Raw genomic sequence first — 13,136 nt, forward strand, 5'->3', positions numbered from 1 at the left:
TCTCAGTGAAAATCGTCCAAATGCGCTGTCACCGCACGGCTAATCATCTATCGGTTCTCGATCATGTTGGAATAGGATCCATTGATCCTTTTGCGTCTGTCACTACGCCCAACACTCGCGAGTTTGAAGCTCGTCACAGTCATCCCTTCCCAGATCCTACTCCAAATACCACAGACAAGGTTTAGACATTCCGGATCTCAGGAATGGCCGCCAATATTTCTAGCCTATACCATGAAGGTTCTAATCTTAGATTAGAAACCCAAGAGATACACATTCAAGCTTGTTTGCATGTAGAACGGAAGTGGTTGTCAGGCACGCGTTCATAGTTGAGAATGGTGATGAGTGTCACATAATCATCACATTCATCATGTTCTTGAGTGCGAATGAATATCTTGGAGAAGAAATAGACTTGAGTTGAATAGAAAAATAATAGTACTTTGCATTAATTCATGAGGAACAGCAGAGCTCCACACCTTAATCTATGGTGTGTAGAAACTCCACTGTTGAAAATACAAAAGTAAAAATAGGGTAGACATGGCCGAATGGCCAGCCTCCCATGGAGGTCTAAGATAGCATAAGACTTATCAAAGATGAAAATACAATAGCAAAAGGTCCTATTTATAGAGAACTAGTAACCTAGGGTTTACAAAAATAGGTAAGTAATGCAGAAATCCACTTTCGGGCCCACTTGGTGTGTGCTTGGGCTGAGCATTGAAGCTTTCACATGTAGAGACTTTTCTTGGAGTTAAACGCCAGCCTTGGTGCCAGTTTGGGCGTTTAACTCTAGCTTTTATGCCAGTTCTGGCGTTTTGACGCCAGAATTTATATGCTGACTTGGAATGCCGGTTTGGGCCATCAAATCTCAGGCAAAGTATGAACTATTATATATTTCTGGAAAGCCCAATATGTCTACTTTCAAACGCAATTAAGAGCGCACCAATTGGGTATCTGTAGCTCTAGAAAATCCACTTCGAGTGCAGGGAGGTCAGAATCCAACAGCATCTGCAGTCCTTTTTCAGCCTCTGAATCAGATTTTTGCTCAGGTCCCTCAATTTCAGCCAGAAAATACCTGAAATCACAGAAAAATACACAAACTCATAGTAAAGTCCAGAAATGTGATTTTTATTTAAAAACTAATAAAAATATAATAAAAACTAACTAAAACATACTAAAAACTACCTAAAAACAATGCCAAAAAGCGTATAAATTATCCGCTAATCACAACACCAAACTTAAATTGTTGCTTGTCCCCAAGCAACTAAAAATCAAATAGGATAAAAAGAAGAGAATATACAATGAATTCCAAAAATATCTATAAAGATCAGTCTTAATTAGATGAGCGGGGCTATTAGCTTTTTGCTTCTGAACAATTTTGGCATCTCACTTTATCCTTTTTCATTATTCTTTCAAGAGCCAACAATTTTAACATTCTTAAACAACAAATTTCATAAAATATGCACTGTTCAAGCATTCATTCAGAAAAACAAAAAAAAGTATTGCCACCACATCAAATAATTAAACTATTTTAAAATTCAAAATTCATGTACTTCTTTTTCTTTTTCAATTAAAAATATTTTTCATTTAAGAAAGGTGATGGATTCATAGGACATTCATAGCTTTAAGGCATAGACACTAAGACACTAATTGTAACAACCCTAGTTTTTTAAAATCAAATAATTAGTTATTTGTTGGAGCTGGTGCTATTTTTGGAGGTTTGGAGTGGAGGCTTGCCCAGTTCTGTCTCTGCTCATGGTTCTCGCAGCTACCGGAGCCTCTGCCGCCATCAAAGCTGCTGCGGATTCGTAATATTGGGTTTACCGCATTTAAATTCTTCAATTACGGCTAATTGAGGTAAGGCATTCTGGCTCTTGCTTCAATTTGAGTTAGCATGGAGTTTCCAGAATTTTTACTGTTATCCTATTTGAATTTTAACCTTGTCATTGTTGCTGCCATGGAAATAGGTGCTGGAAACTGCTAATGGAGCAGCTGCGTTTAGTGAATTTTTGCGAGTTTCGACTTTGAGGTAGGGGATTTAACGTTTTTAATTTAGAATGCCTACAAAGTTATTTGGATAAGTGTAAATGGTTAATAATAGTTAAGAATTTCTCAATTGACAAGAATGACTTGAAATGTGTTTGAGAATGGTTAGCTATTGTGATTTTTCTGAGTTATGATTCGAATTCGAATTAAATGTGGTTGCGAACTGTAACACCCTAACTACCAAAGCTCACGCTTCCAGCTGCGCGACTCTGATAGCTCGGACATTACGACGATACTTATATTATTTAATATTAAAATATGAGCCTGTTTAAAACTTTAAACCGCAATACCGTTCCCAAAAAGAATAGTTTCCTTTGATAACGTACATTCACAGAATACCATACAACTTAAAAAAGCTCATAAAAGTACATCCATATATATGCACATATATATATAAATAATATTACAAGCATTAGACAATACAATTCCTATCTCTCTTACAGAATATCTCAAGATAAAGGCGAGGGTACAAATAATAATCTAAAGCAATACAGAGCATCTCAACAACAATTAAATAAACTCTTCGTAACTTCTGCGCCTATATCCTGAAAGGGGAAAAATGTAGGGGGGTGAGAACATCATCCTCGAAAGGGTTCTCAATAGAGGGTTTTTAGGAATTACTGTAATACGATACATGAAGATAACCGCACCAGTGATTAATAACCGTCTCATGCCTCTTTTCAAAAACAACAGTTTACAACGAAAGTAAAGTCGGAAATCTTTTCTAAAAGAGGAACCATTCAATTCTCAAAGACTCAAAAGCCTTTCAAAACAGTTTATCTATGCTGAAACAAAATAGCCTTTCATATTTTATTCCAAACCAGAAACACAAAACCGAAATCAACCATCGGTTCATCTCATTCCAACCACGGCCCTAGGCCCAAACAATCCAACCATCAACCAATCACCACAGTCCAACAGAGTCCCAGTAGCAAACACAATTAGGAAGATGTAAGCACAAACAAACAATTATTGCAAGTAGAACAATTAGCAATTAATCACATAGGCAAACCAAGTATAATATGCACACCCAAACAATGTCACATAGATGCGTATGATGCATGCCTGTCCTTAGTGGCTGATGATATCATCTGTCGGTTATATAGCCAACCCGACACGTCCTGGTAGCTAACCATGGACAGAAACACCCATTGCGGAGCAAGTAGGTTTGAGCTACAACCCTATTGCTACTACCCGCTCAACCCAAAGCCAGTAGAATAACCATTACTGCGGCTACTACCCAGGCGGGTGTTTAAAAGCTCAACCTGGAGCGAGTGGAATAACCACTACTATCGCTACTACCCAGGCGTCATAGTCTCTGACCTGGAGCAAGTGGGACAAACCACAACCCTTGCTACTACCCAGGTATCTCAAGCATATATTCATTCAGTCCCAGCCATGGATCAACATCCATCTCAGCCATCCGGCTTAAGTTCATAATTCATAGTCAGCCATACGGCCCATAACTCATTCAGTAATCAGTCATAAATCTATATCATACACAGCTATTCCGGCTCACGGTTCAATCCAGTACCAGCCAATATTCATAATCATACACAGCCATTCCGGCCCATAACAAAACAGCACTTTCACCATTCAACATCATCAAATTCATAAAATGTTCCCTGTTTAAAACAAAGCTACTCTTGGCATTCTCTTTCCAAAACTTCCAAAACCATGACAAGTGAAGTATTTATTTCAAAGTATTCAAAATCACCCGTCCAACAATGAGATTTTATAATAAAAGCTTCTCGGCAGAGTCTTTAGGGAAGGTCAAGCTATATCAATTCCTTAAAATTCATTGAAACTCAAATCATGGATTCTCGGTTTAAGTAAATAAAACTGAATTTATTATGAAACCGACCATACAAAATCACAAGTTCCAACCCGGTCCAAAAATCAACTCATTTGAAAAGGAACCGGTTCATTTGAATCAAACCACTTTCAGGTTTCTTTTTGGAACCTGGTGCACTAATTGTGAATCACACTTTTCACAACTCGTACCACTAACCAACAAGTGCACTGGTTGGTCCAAGTAATACCTTACGTGAGTAAGGGTCGATCCCACGGAGATTGTTGGTTTGAAGCAAGCTATGGTTATCTTGCATCTCTTAGTCAGGATATTAATTTGTGGTTATCAGTTGACTTGCAAATGAACAAGAGAGCATGAATTAAAGGTTACTTGTTTTGCAGTAATAGAGAATATGTTGGGGTTTTGGAGATGCTTTGTCTTCTAAATTTCTGCTTTTCTCTTGTATTCCTCTTCCCTCATGCATGCAAAAATGCAAAGTTCCTTCCATGGCAAGCTGTGTGTTGGTGGATCACCGTTGTCAATGGCTACCATCCGTCCTCTCAGTGAAAAGGGTCCACGTGCGCTGTCACTACATGGCTAATCATCTGTCGGTTCCCACTCATGCTGGAATAGGATCCATTGATCCTTTTGCGTCTGTCACTATGCCCAAGACTCGTGAGTTTGAAGCTCATCATAGCCATCCAATCCCAGAATCCTACTCGGAATACCACGGACAAGGTTTAGACTTTCCGGATTCTCATGAATGCCGCCATCAATCTAGCTTATACCACAAAGATTCTGATTAAGGAATCTAAGAGATACTCATTCAATCTGATGTAGAACGGAGGTGGTTGTCAGACACACGTTCATAGATTGAGGAAGGTGATGAGTGTCATGGATAATCACCTTCTCTATAATTAAGCGTGAATGAATATCTTAGATAGGAACACGCATGTCTGAATGGAAGATAGAAATACTTGCATTAATTCATCGAGACGCTGCATAGAGGCAAGTTAATTGGAATATCAGCTGTTGCATGCCTGATTTATATCCTAAAGCTGGCTGGCTATTAAGCCATGCCCAACCCTTGGATTGGAGCTTTAGGCCAACATTGAAAGATTCCTGGGATTCTTATTAAAAATTTTGAATTTCTTATTTTCTTTTTCCTATATGTTTTTCGAAAAAAAATTTAAAAGAAAATACAAAAAAATCATAAAATCATAAAAACCAAAAATATTTTGTGTTTCTTGTTTGAGTCTAGAGTCAATTTTCAAGTTTGGTGTCAATTGCATTTTTTCTAAAAATTTATGCATTTTTAGAAAATTCATGCATTCATAATGTTCTTCATGATCTTCAAGTTGTTCTTGGTAAGTCTTCTTGTTTGATCTTTAAATTTTCTTGTTTTGTGTCTTTTCTTGTTTTTCATATGTATTTTTCGTTTGTTAGAGTCCAAGCATTAAAGATTTCTATGTTTGGTGTCTTGCATGTTTTCTTTGCATCAAAAATTTTTCAAAAATATGTTCTTGATGTTCATAATGATTTTCAAAGTGTTCTTGGTGTTCATCTTGATATTTATAGTGTTCTTGCATGCATCATGTGTTTTGATTCATAATTTTCATGTTGTGAGTCATTTTTTTTTGTTTTTCTCTTTCATCATTAAAAATTCAAAAATTAAAAAAATATCTTTCCTTTTTTCTCTCATAAATTTTGAAAATTTGGATTGACTTTTTCAAAAATTTTTAAAATTCAATTGTTTCTTATGAGTCAAATCAAATTTTCAATTTAAAAATCTTATCTTTTTCAAAATCTTTTTCAAAAATCAAATCTTTTTCATTTTTCTTATTTATTTTCGAAAATTTTAAAAATATTTTTCAAAAATCTTCTTCTTAATTTTATCTCATAATTTTCGAAAATATTATCAACAATTAATGTTTTGATTCAAAAATTTCAAGTTTGTTACTTACTTGTTAAGAAAGATTCAAACTTTAAGTTCTAGAATCATATATTGTGATTTCTTGTGAATCAAGTCATTAATTGTGATTTTAAAAATCAAATATTTTTCAAAACTAATTTCAATCATATCTTTTCAAAAATATCTTTTTTATCTTATCTTTTTCAAAATCATATCTTTTTAATCATACCTTTCATATCATATCTTTTTCAAATATCTTTTCTAACTTCTTATCTTCTTATCTTTTAAAAAATTGATTTTCAAAATTTGTTTCAACTAACTAATTAACTTTTTGTTTGTTTCTTATCTCTTTCAAAACTACCTAACTAACTATCCCTATCTAATTTTCGAAAATGCCTTCCTCTTTTTCAAAAAAAATTCTTTTCAGTTAATTAATTGTTTAAATTTTAATTTTAATTTTAATTCTCCTTTAATTTCGAAAATCATAAACTCTTTTTCAAAAATTAATTTTCGAAATTCCCTCTCCCTCATCTTCTTCTATTTATTTATTCATCTACTAACACTTCTCTTCACCCAAAATTCGAACCCCTTCTTCTCCTCTGAGTTCGAATTCTTCTCTTCTACATTCTTATTCTTCTTTTCTTCTACTCACACAAGGGAACCTCTATACTGTGGCAAAGAGGATCCCCGGTATCTTTAGTCCTCTTCTTTTTCACATGAGCAAGAGCAATGACAAGAACATTCTTGTTGAAGCAGATCCAGAACCTGAAAGGACTCTGAAAAGGAATCTAAGAAAAGCTAAAATACAACAATCCAGAGACAACCTTACAGGAATTTTCGAACAAGAAGAGGATATGGCAACCAAAAATAATAATAATGCAAGGAGGATGCTTGGTGACTTTACTGCACCTAATTCCAATTTACATGGAAGAAGCATCTCAATTCCTACCATTGGAGCAAACAACTTTGAGCTGAAACCTCAATTAGTTTCTCTGATGCAGCAGAACTGCAAGTTTCATGGACTTCCATCTGAAGATCCTTTTCAGTTATTAACTGAATTCTTGCAGATCTGTGATACTGTTAAGACCAATGGGGTTGATCCTGAGGTCTACAGGCTTATGCTTTTCCCATTTGCTGTAAGAGACAGAGCTGGAGTGTGGTTGGACTCTCAACCCAAAGATAGCCTAAACTCTTGGGATAAGCTGGTCACGGCTTTCTTAGCCAAGTTCTTTCCTCCTCAAAAGCTGAGTAAGCTTAGAGTGGATGTTCAAACCTTCAGACAGAAGGAAGGTGAATCCCTCTATGAAGCTTGGGAGATATACAAGCAACTGACCAAAAAGTGTCCTTCTGACATGCTTTCAGAATGGACCATCTTGGATATATTCTATGATGGTCTGTCAGAATTAACTAAGATGTCATTGGATACTTCTGTAGGTGGATCCATTCACCTAAAGAAAATGCCTGCAGAAGCTCAAGAACTCATTGACATGGTTGCTAATAACCAGTTTATGTACACTTCTGAGAGGAATCCTGTGAGTAATGGGACACCTCAGAAGAAGGGAGTTCTTGAAATTGATACTATGAATGCCATATTGGCTCAGAATAAAATATTGACTCATCAAGTCAATATGATTCTCAGAGTCTGAACGGAATGCAAGCTGCATCCAACAGTACTCAAGAGGCATCTTCTGAAGAAGAAGCTTATGATCCTAAAAACCCTGCAATAGCAGAGGTGAATTACATGGGTGAACTATATGGAAACACCTATAATCCTTCATGGAGAAATCACCCAAATCTCTCATGGAAGGATCAACAAAAGCCTCAACAAGGCTTTAACAATGGTGGAAGAAACAGGATTAATAGCAAGCCTTTTTCATCATCAACTCAGCAAAAGACAGAGAATTCTGAGCAGAATCTAGCTAGCTTAGCAAATTTAGTATCTGATCTATCTAAGGCCACTGTGAGTTTCATGAATGAAACAAGGTCATCCATTAGAAATTTGGAGGCACAAGTAGGCCAGCTGAGTAAAAGGATCGCTGAAACCCCTCCTAGTACTCTCCCAAGCAATACAGAAGAAAATCCAAAAGGAGAATGTAAGGCCATTGATATAACCAACATGGCCGAATCCAAGGAGGAAGGGGAGGACGTGAATCCCAAGGAGGAAGACCTCCTGGGACGTCCAGTGATCAACAAGGAGTTTCCCTTTGAGGAACCAGAAGAATCTGAGGCTCATTTAGAGACCATAGAGATTCCATTAAACCTCCTTATGCCATTCATGAGCTCTGATGAGTATTCCTCTTCTGAAGAGAATGAGGATGTTACTGAAGAGCAAGTTGCCAAGTTCCTTGGTGCAATCATGAAGCTGAATGCTAATTTATTTAGTAAATAGACTTGGGGAGATGAACCTCCCCTGTTCACCAATGAACTAAATGCATTGGATCAACTGAGATTGCCTCAGAAGAAACAGGATCCTGGAAAATTCCTAATACCTTGTACCATAGGCACCATGACCTTTGAGAAGGCTCTATGTGACCTTGGGTCAGGGATAAACCTCATGCCACTCTCTGTAATGGAGAAATTTGGAATCTTTGAGGTACAAGTTGTTAGAATCTCATTAGAGATGGCAAATAATTCCAGAAAACAGGCTTATGGACAAGTAGAGGACATGTTAGTAAAGGTTGAAGACCTTTACATCCCTGCTGATTTCATAATCTTGGATACTTGGAAGGATGAGGATGAATCCATCATTCTTGGAAGACCCTTCCTAGCCACAACAAGAGCTGTGATTGATGTGGATAGAGGAGAATTGATCCTTCAACTGAATGAGGAGAACCTTGTGTTTAAAACTCAAGAATCTCCTTCTGTAACAATGGAGAAGAAGCATAGAAAGCTTCTCTCAGTACAGAGTCAACTAAAGCCCCCACAGTCAAACTCTAAGTTTGGTGTTGGGAGGCCTCAGCTAAACTCTAAGTTTGGTGTTGAACTCCGATATCCAAACTCTATGTTTGGTGTTGGGAAGTCTATAAAATTGATCTGATCACCTGTGTGGCTCTATGAGAGCCCACTGTCAAGCTATTGACATTAAAGAAGCGCTTGTTGGGAGGCAACCCAATTTTTATTTATCTAATTTTATTTTTATTTTTATTGTTCTTTCATGTTTTATTAGGTTCATGATCTTGTGGAGTCACAAAATAAATAGAAAAATCAAAAATAGAATCAAAAACAGCAGAAGAAAAATCACACCCTGGAAGAAGGGCTTACTGGCGTTTAAACGCCAGTAAGGAGCATCTGGCTGGTGTTCAATGCCAGAACAGAGCATGGATCTGGCGTTGAACGCCCAAAACAAGCAGCATCCTGGCATTCAGACGCCAGGAATGCACACTGAGGAAAGCTGGTGCTGAACGCCAGAAACAAGCATAGAACTGGCGTTCAACGCCAGAAACATGCTGCATCTGGGCGCTGAACGCCCAGAACATGCACCAATTCGGCGTTTAAACGCCAGAATTGCATGCAAAGGCGTTTTACATGCCTAATTGGTGCAGGGATGCAAATCCTTGACACCTCAGGATCTGTGGACCCCACAGGATCATCTCAGCATCTGTGGACCCCACCGGATTCCCACCTACCTCCACTCATACTCTTCCCTCTTCTCATTCATCCTCTCTTCCCAATAAACACCCTTCCCCAAAACCCTTCACCAATCACCTCAAGCTCTCTTCCCTACTACCCATTCACCACTCACATCCATCCACTCTTCCCCATAAACCTACCTCATAAACCCCACCTACCTTCAAAATTCAAAATCACTTTCCCACCCAAACCCACCCCATATGGCCGAACCTTAACCCCTCTCCCTCTGCTATATAAACCTCTCCATTCTTCTTCATTTTCACACAACACATCCCTCTCTTCCCCTTCTTGGCCAAAACACAACTCTCTCTCCCTCTCCTCAATTTCTTCTTCTTCATCTATTCTTTCTTCTCTTGCTCGAGGGCGTGCAATATTCTAAGTTTGGTGTGGTAAAAGCATAAGCTTTTTGTTTTTCCATTACCATTGATGGAACCTAAGACCGAAGAATCCTCTAGAAAAGGTAAAGGGAAGACAAAAGCTTCCACCTCCGAGTCATGGGAGATGGAAAGATTCATCTCCAAAGCCCATCAAGACCACTTCTATGATGTTGTGGCCAAGAAGAAGGTGATCCCCGAGGTCCCTTTCAAACTCAAGAAAAATGAGTATCCGGAGATCCGACATGAGATCCATAGAAGAGGTTGGGAAGTTCTAACAAACCCCATCCAACAAGTCAGAATTCTAATGGTTCAAGAGTTCTATGCTAATGCATGGATCACTAGGAACCATGATCAAAGTAAGAACCCGAACCCAAAGAATTATCTTACCATGGTTCGGGGGAATTACTTAGATTTTAGTCCGAAAAATGTGAGGTTGGCGTTCAACTTACCAATTATGGAAGAAAATGCGCGCCCCTACACAAGAAGAGTCAACTTTGATCAAAGGTTGGACCAAGTCCTTATGGACATATGTGTGGAAGGAGCTCAATGGAAGATTGACGTAAAAGGCAAACCGGTTCAACTGAGAAGACTGGACCTTAAGCCTGTAGCTAGAGGATGGTTGGAGTTCATTCAACGCTCAATCATTCCCACTAGCAACCGGTCTGAAGTTACTATAGATCGGGCCATCATGATCCATAGCATCATGATTGGGGATGAAGTGGAGGTTCATGAGATTATACCTCAAGAACTCTACAAGGTAGCTGACAAGTCCTCCACTGTGGCAAGGTTAGCCTTTCCTCAACTCATTTGCCACCTATGCAATTCGGCTGGGATTGACATAGAGGGAGATATCCTCATTGATGAGGACAAGCCCATCACTAAGAAAAGGATGGAGCAAACAAGAGAGCCTATTCATGGATCTCAAGAGACGCATGAAGAAGCTCATCACCAAGAAATCCCTGAGATGCCTCAAGGGATGCACTTTCCTCCACAGAACTTTTGGGAGCAAATCAACACCTCCCTAGGAGAACTGAGTTCCAACATAGGACAAGTAAGGGTGGAACATCAAGAGCACTCCATCATCCTTCATGAAATTAGAGAAGATCAAAGAGCTATGAGAGAGGAGCAACAAAGAAAAGGAAGAGACATAGAAGAGCTCAAGGACATCATTGGTTCCTCAAGAAGAAAACGCCACCATCACTAAGGTGGACTCATTCCTTGTTCTCAAATTTTCTATTTTTCGTTTTCTTTATGTTAAGTGCTTATCTATGTTAGTGTCTTATTACATTATCATTAGTATTTAGTAACTTTTTCTTAAAGTTATGAATGTCCTATGAATCCATCACCTCTCTTAAATGAAAAATATTTTTAATTCAAAAAAACAAGAAGTACATGAGTTTCGAATTTATCCTTGAACTTAGTTTAATTATATTGATGTGGTGACAATACTTTTTGTTTTCTGAATGAATGCTTGAACAGTGCATATGTCTTTTGAAGTTGTTGTTTATGAATGTTAAATATGTTGGCTCTTGAAAGAATGATGACAAGGAGACATGTTATTTGATAATCTGAAAAATCATAAAAATGATTCTTGAAGCAAGAAAAAGCAGTGAATACAAAGCTTGCAAAAAAAAATAAATAAAAAAGAAGAAAAATGGCAAAAAAAAAATAGAAAGAAAAAGAAAAAGCAAGCAGTAAAAGCCAAAAGCTCTTAAAACCAAAAGGCAAGAGCAAAAAGCCAATAGCCCTTAAAAACAAAAGGCAAGGGTAAATGAAAAGGATCCCAAGGCTTTGAGCATCAGTGGATAGGAGGGCCTAAAGGAATAAAATCCTGGCCTAAGCGGCTAAGCTAAGCTGTCCCTAACCATGTGCTTGTGGCATGAAGGTGTCAAGTGAAAACTTGAGACTGAGCGGTTAAAGTCAAGGTCCAAAGCAAAAGAAGAGTGTGCTTAAAAACCCTGGACACCTCTAATTGGGGACTTTAGCAAAGCTGAGTCACAATCTGAAAAGGTTCACCCAATTATGTGTCTGTGGCATTTATGTATCCGATGGTAATACTGGAAAACAAAGTGCTTAGGGCCACGGCCAAGACTCATAAAGTAGCTGTGTTCAAGAATCAACATACTGAACTAGGAGAATCAATAACACTATCTGAACTCTGAGCTCCTATAGATGCCAATCATTCTAAACCTCAATGGATAAAGTGAGATGCCAAAACTATTCAAGAGGCAAAAAGCTACAAGTCCCGCTCATCTTATTGGAGCTATGTTTCATTGGTAGTTTGGAATTTATAGTATATTCTCTTCTTTTTATCCTATTTGATTTTCAGTTGCTTGGGGACAAGCAACAATTTAAGTTTGGTGTTGTGATGAGCGGATAATTTATACGCTTTTTGGCATTGTTTTTAGTATGTTTTTAGTAGGATCTAGTTACTTTTAGGGATGTTTTTATTAGTTTTTATGTTGAATTCACATTTCTGGACTTTAGTATGAGTTTGTGTGTTTTTCTGTGATTTCAGGTATTTTCTGGCTGAAATTGAGGGACTTGAGCAAAAATCAGATTCAGAGATTGAAGAAGGACTGCTGATGCTGTTGGATTCTGACCTCCCTGCACTCAAAGTGGATCTTCTGGAGCTACAGAACTCCAAATGGCATGCTCTCAATGGCGTTGGAAAGTAGACATCCAGGGCTTTCCAGAAATATATAATAGTTCATACTTTGCCCGAGTTTAGATGACGCAAAAGGGCATTGAACGCCAGTTCTACGCTGCAGTCTGGAGTTAAACGCCAAAAACACATTACAACTTGGCGTTCAACTCCAAAAGAAGCCTCTGCACGTGTAAACTTCAAGCTCAACCCAAGCACAAACCAAGTGGGCCTCGAAAGTGGATTTATGCATCAATTACTTACTTCTGTAAACCCTAGTAGCTAGTTTAGTATAAATAGGACTTTTTACTATTGTATTTACATCTCCGGATCATCTTTGATTAGTTTTATGCTATCTTAGACTTTTGTGAGGGCTGGCCATTCGGCCATGCCTGGACCTTATCACTTATGTATTTTCAATGGTAGAGTTTCTACACACCATAGATTAAGGTGTGGAGCTCTACTGTTCCTCATGAATTAATACAAAGTACTACTGTTTTTCTATTCAATTCAACTTATTCCGCTTCTAAGATATCCATTCACACTTCAACATGAATGTGATGATCATGACAGTCATCATCATTCTCTATGAACACGTGCCTGACAACCACTTCCGTTCTACCTTAGATTGAATGAGTATCTCTTGGATTCCTTAATCAGAATCTTCGTGGTATAAGTTAGAACCCATGGATGGCCATTCCTGAGATCCGGAAAGTCTAAACCTTGTCTGTGGTATTCCGA

This window comes from Arachis ipaensis, chromosome B07, assembly GCF_000816755.2.
Source record: "Arachis ipaensis cultivar K30076 chromosome B07, Araip1.1, whole genome shotgun sequence".
In the NCBI taxonomy this organism is placed as follows: domain Eukaryota; kingdom Viridiplantae; phylum Streptophyta; class Magnoliopsida; order Fabales; family Fabaceae; genus Arachis; species Arachis ipaensis.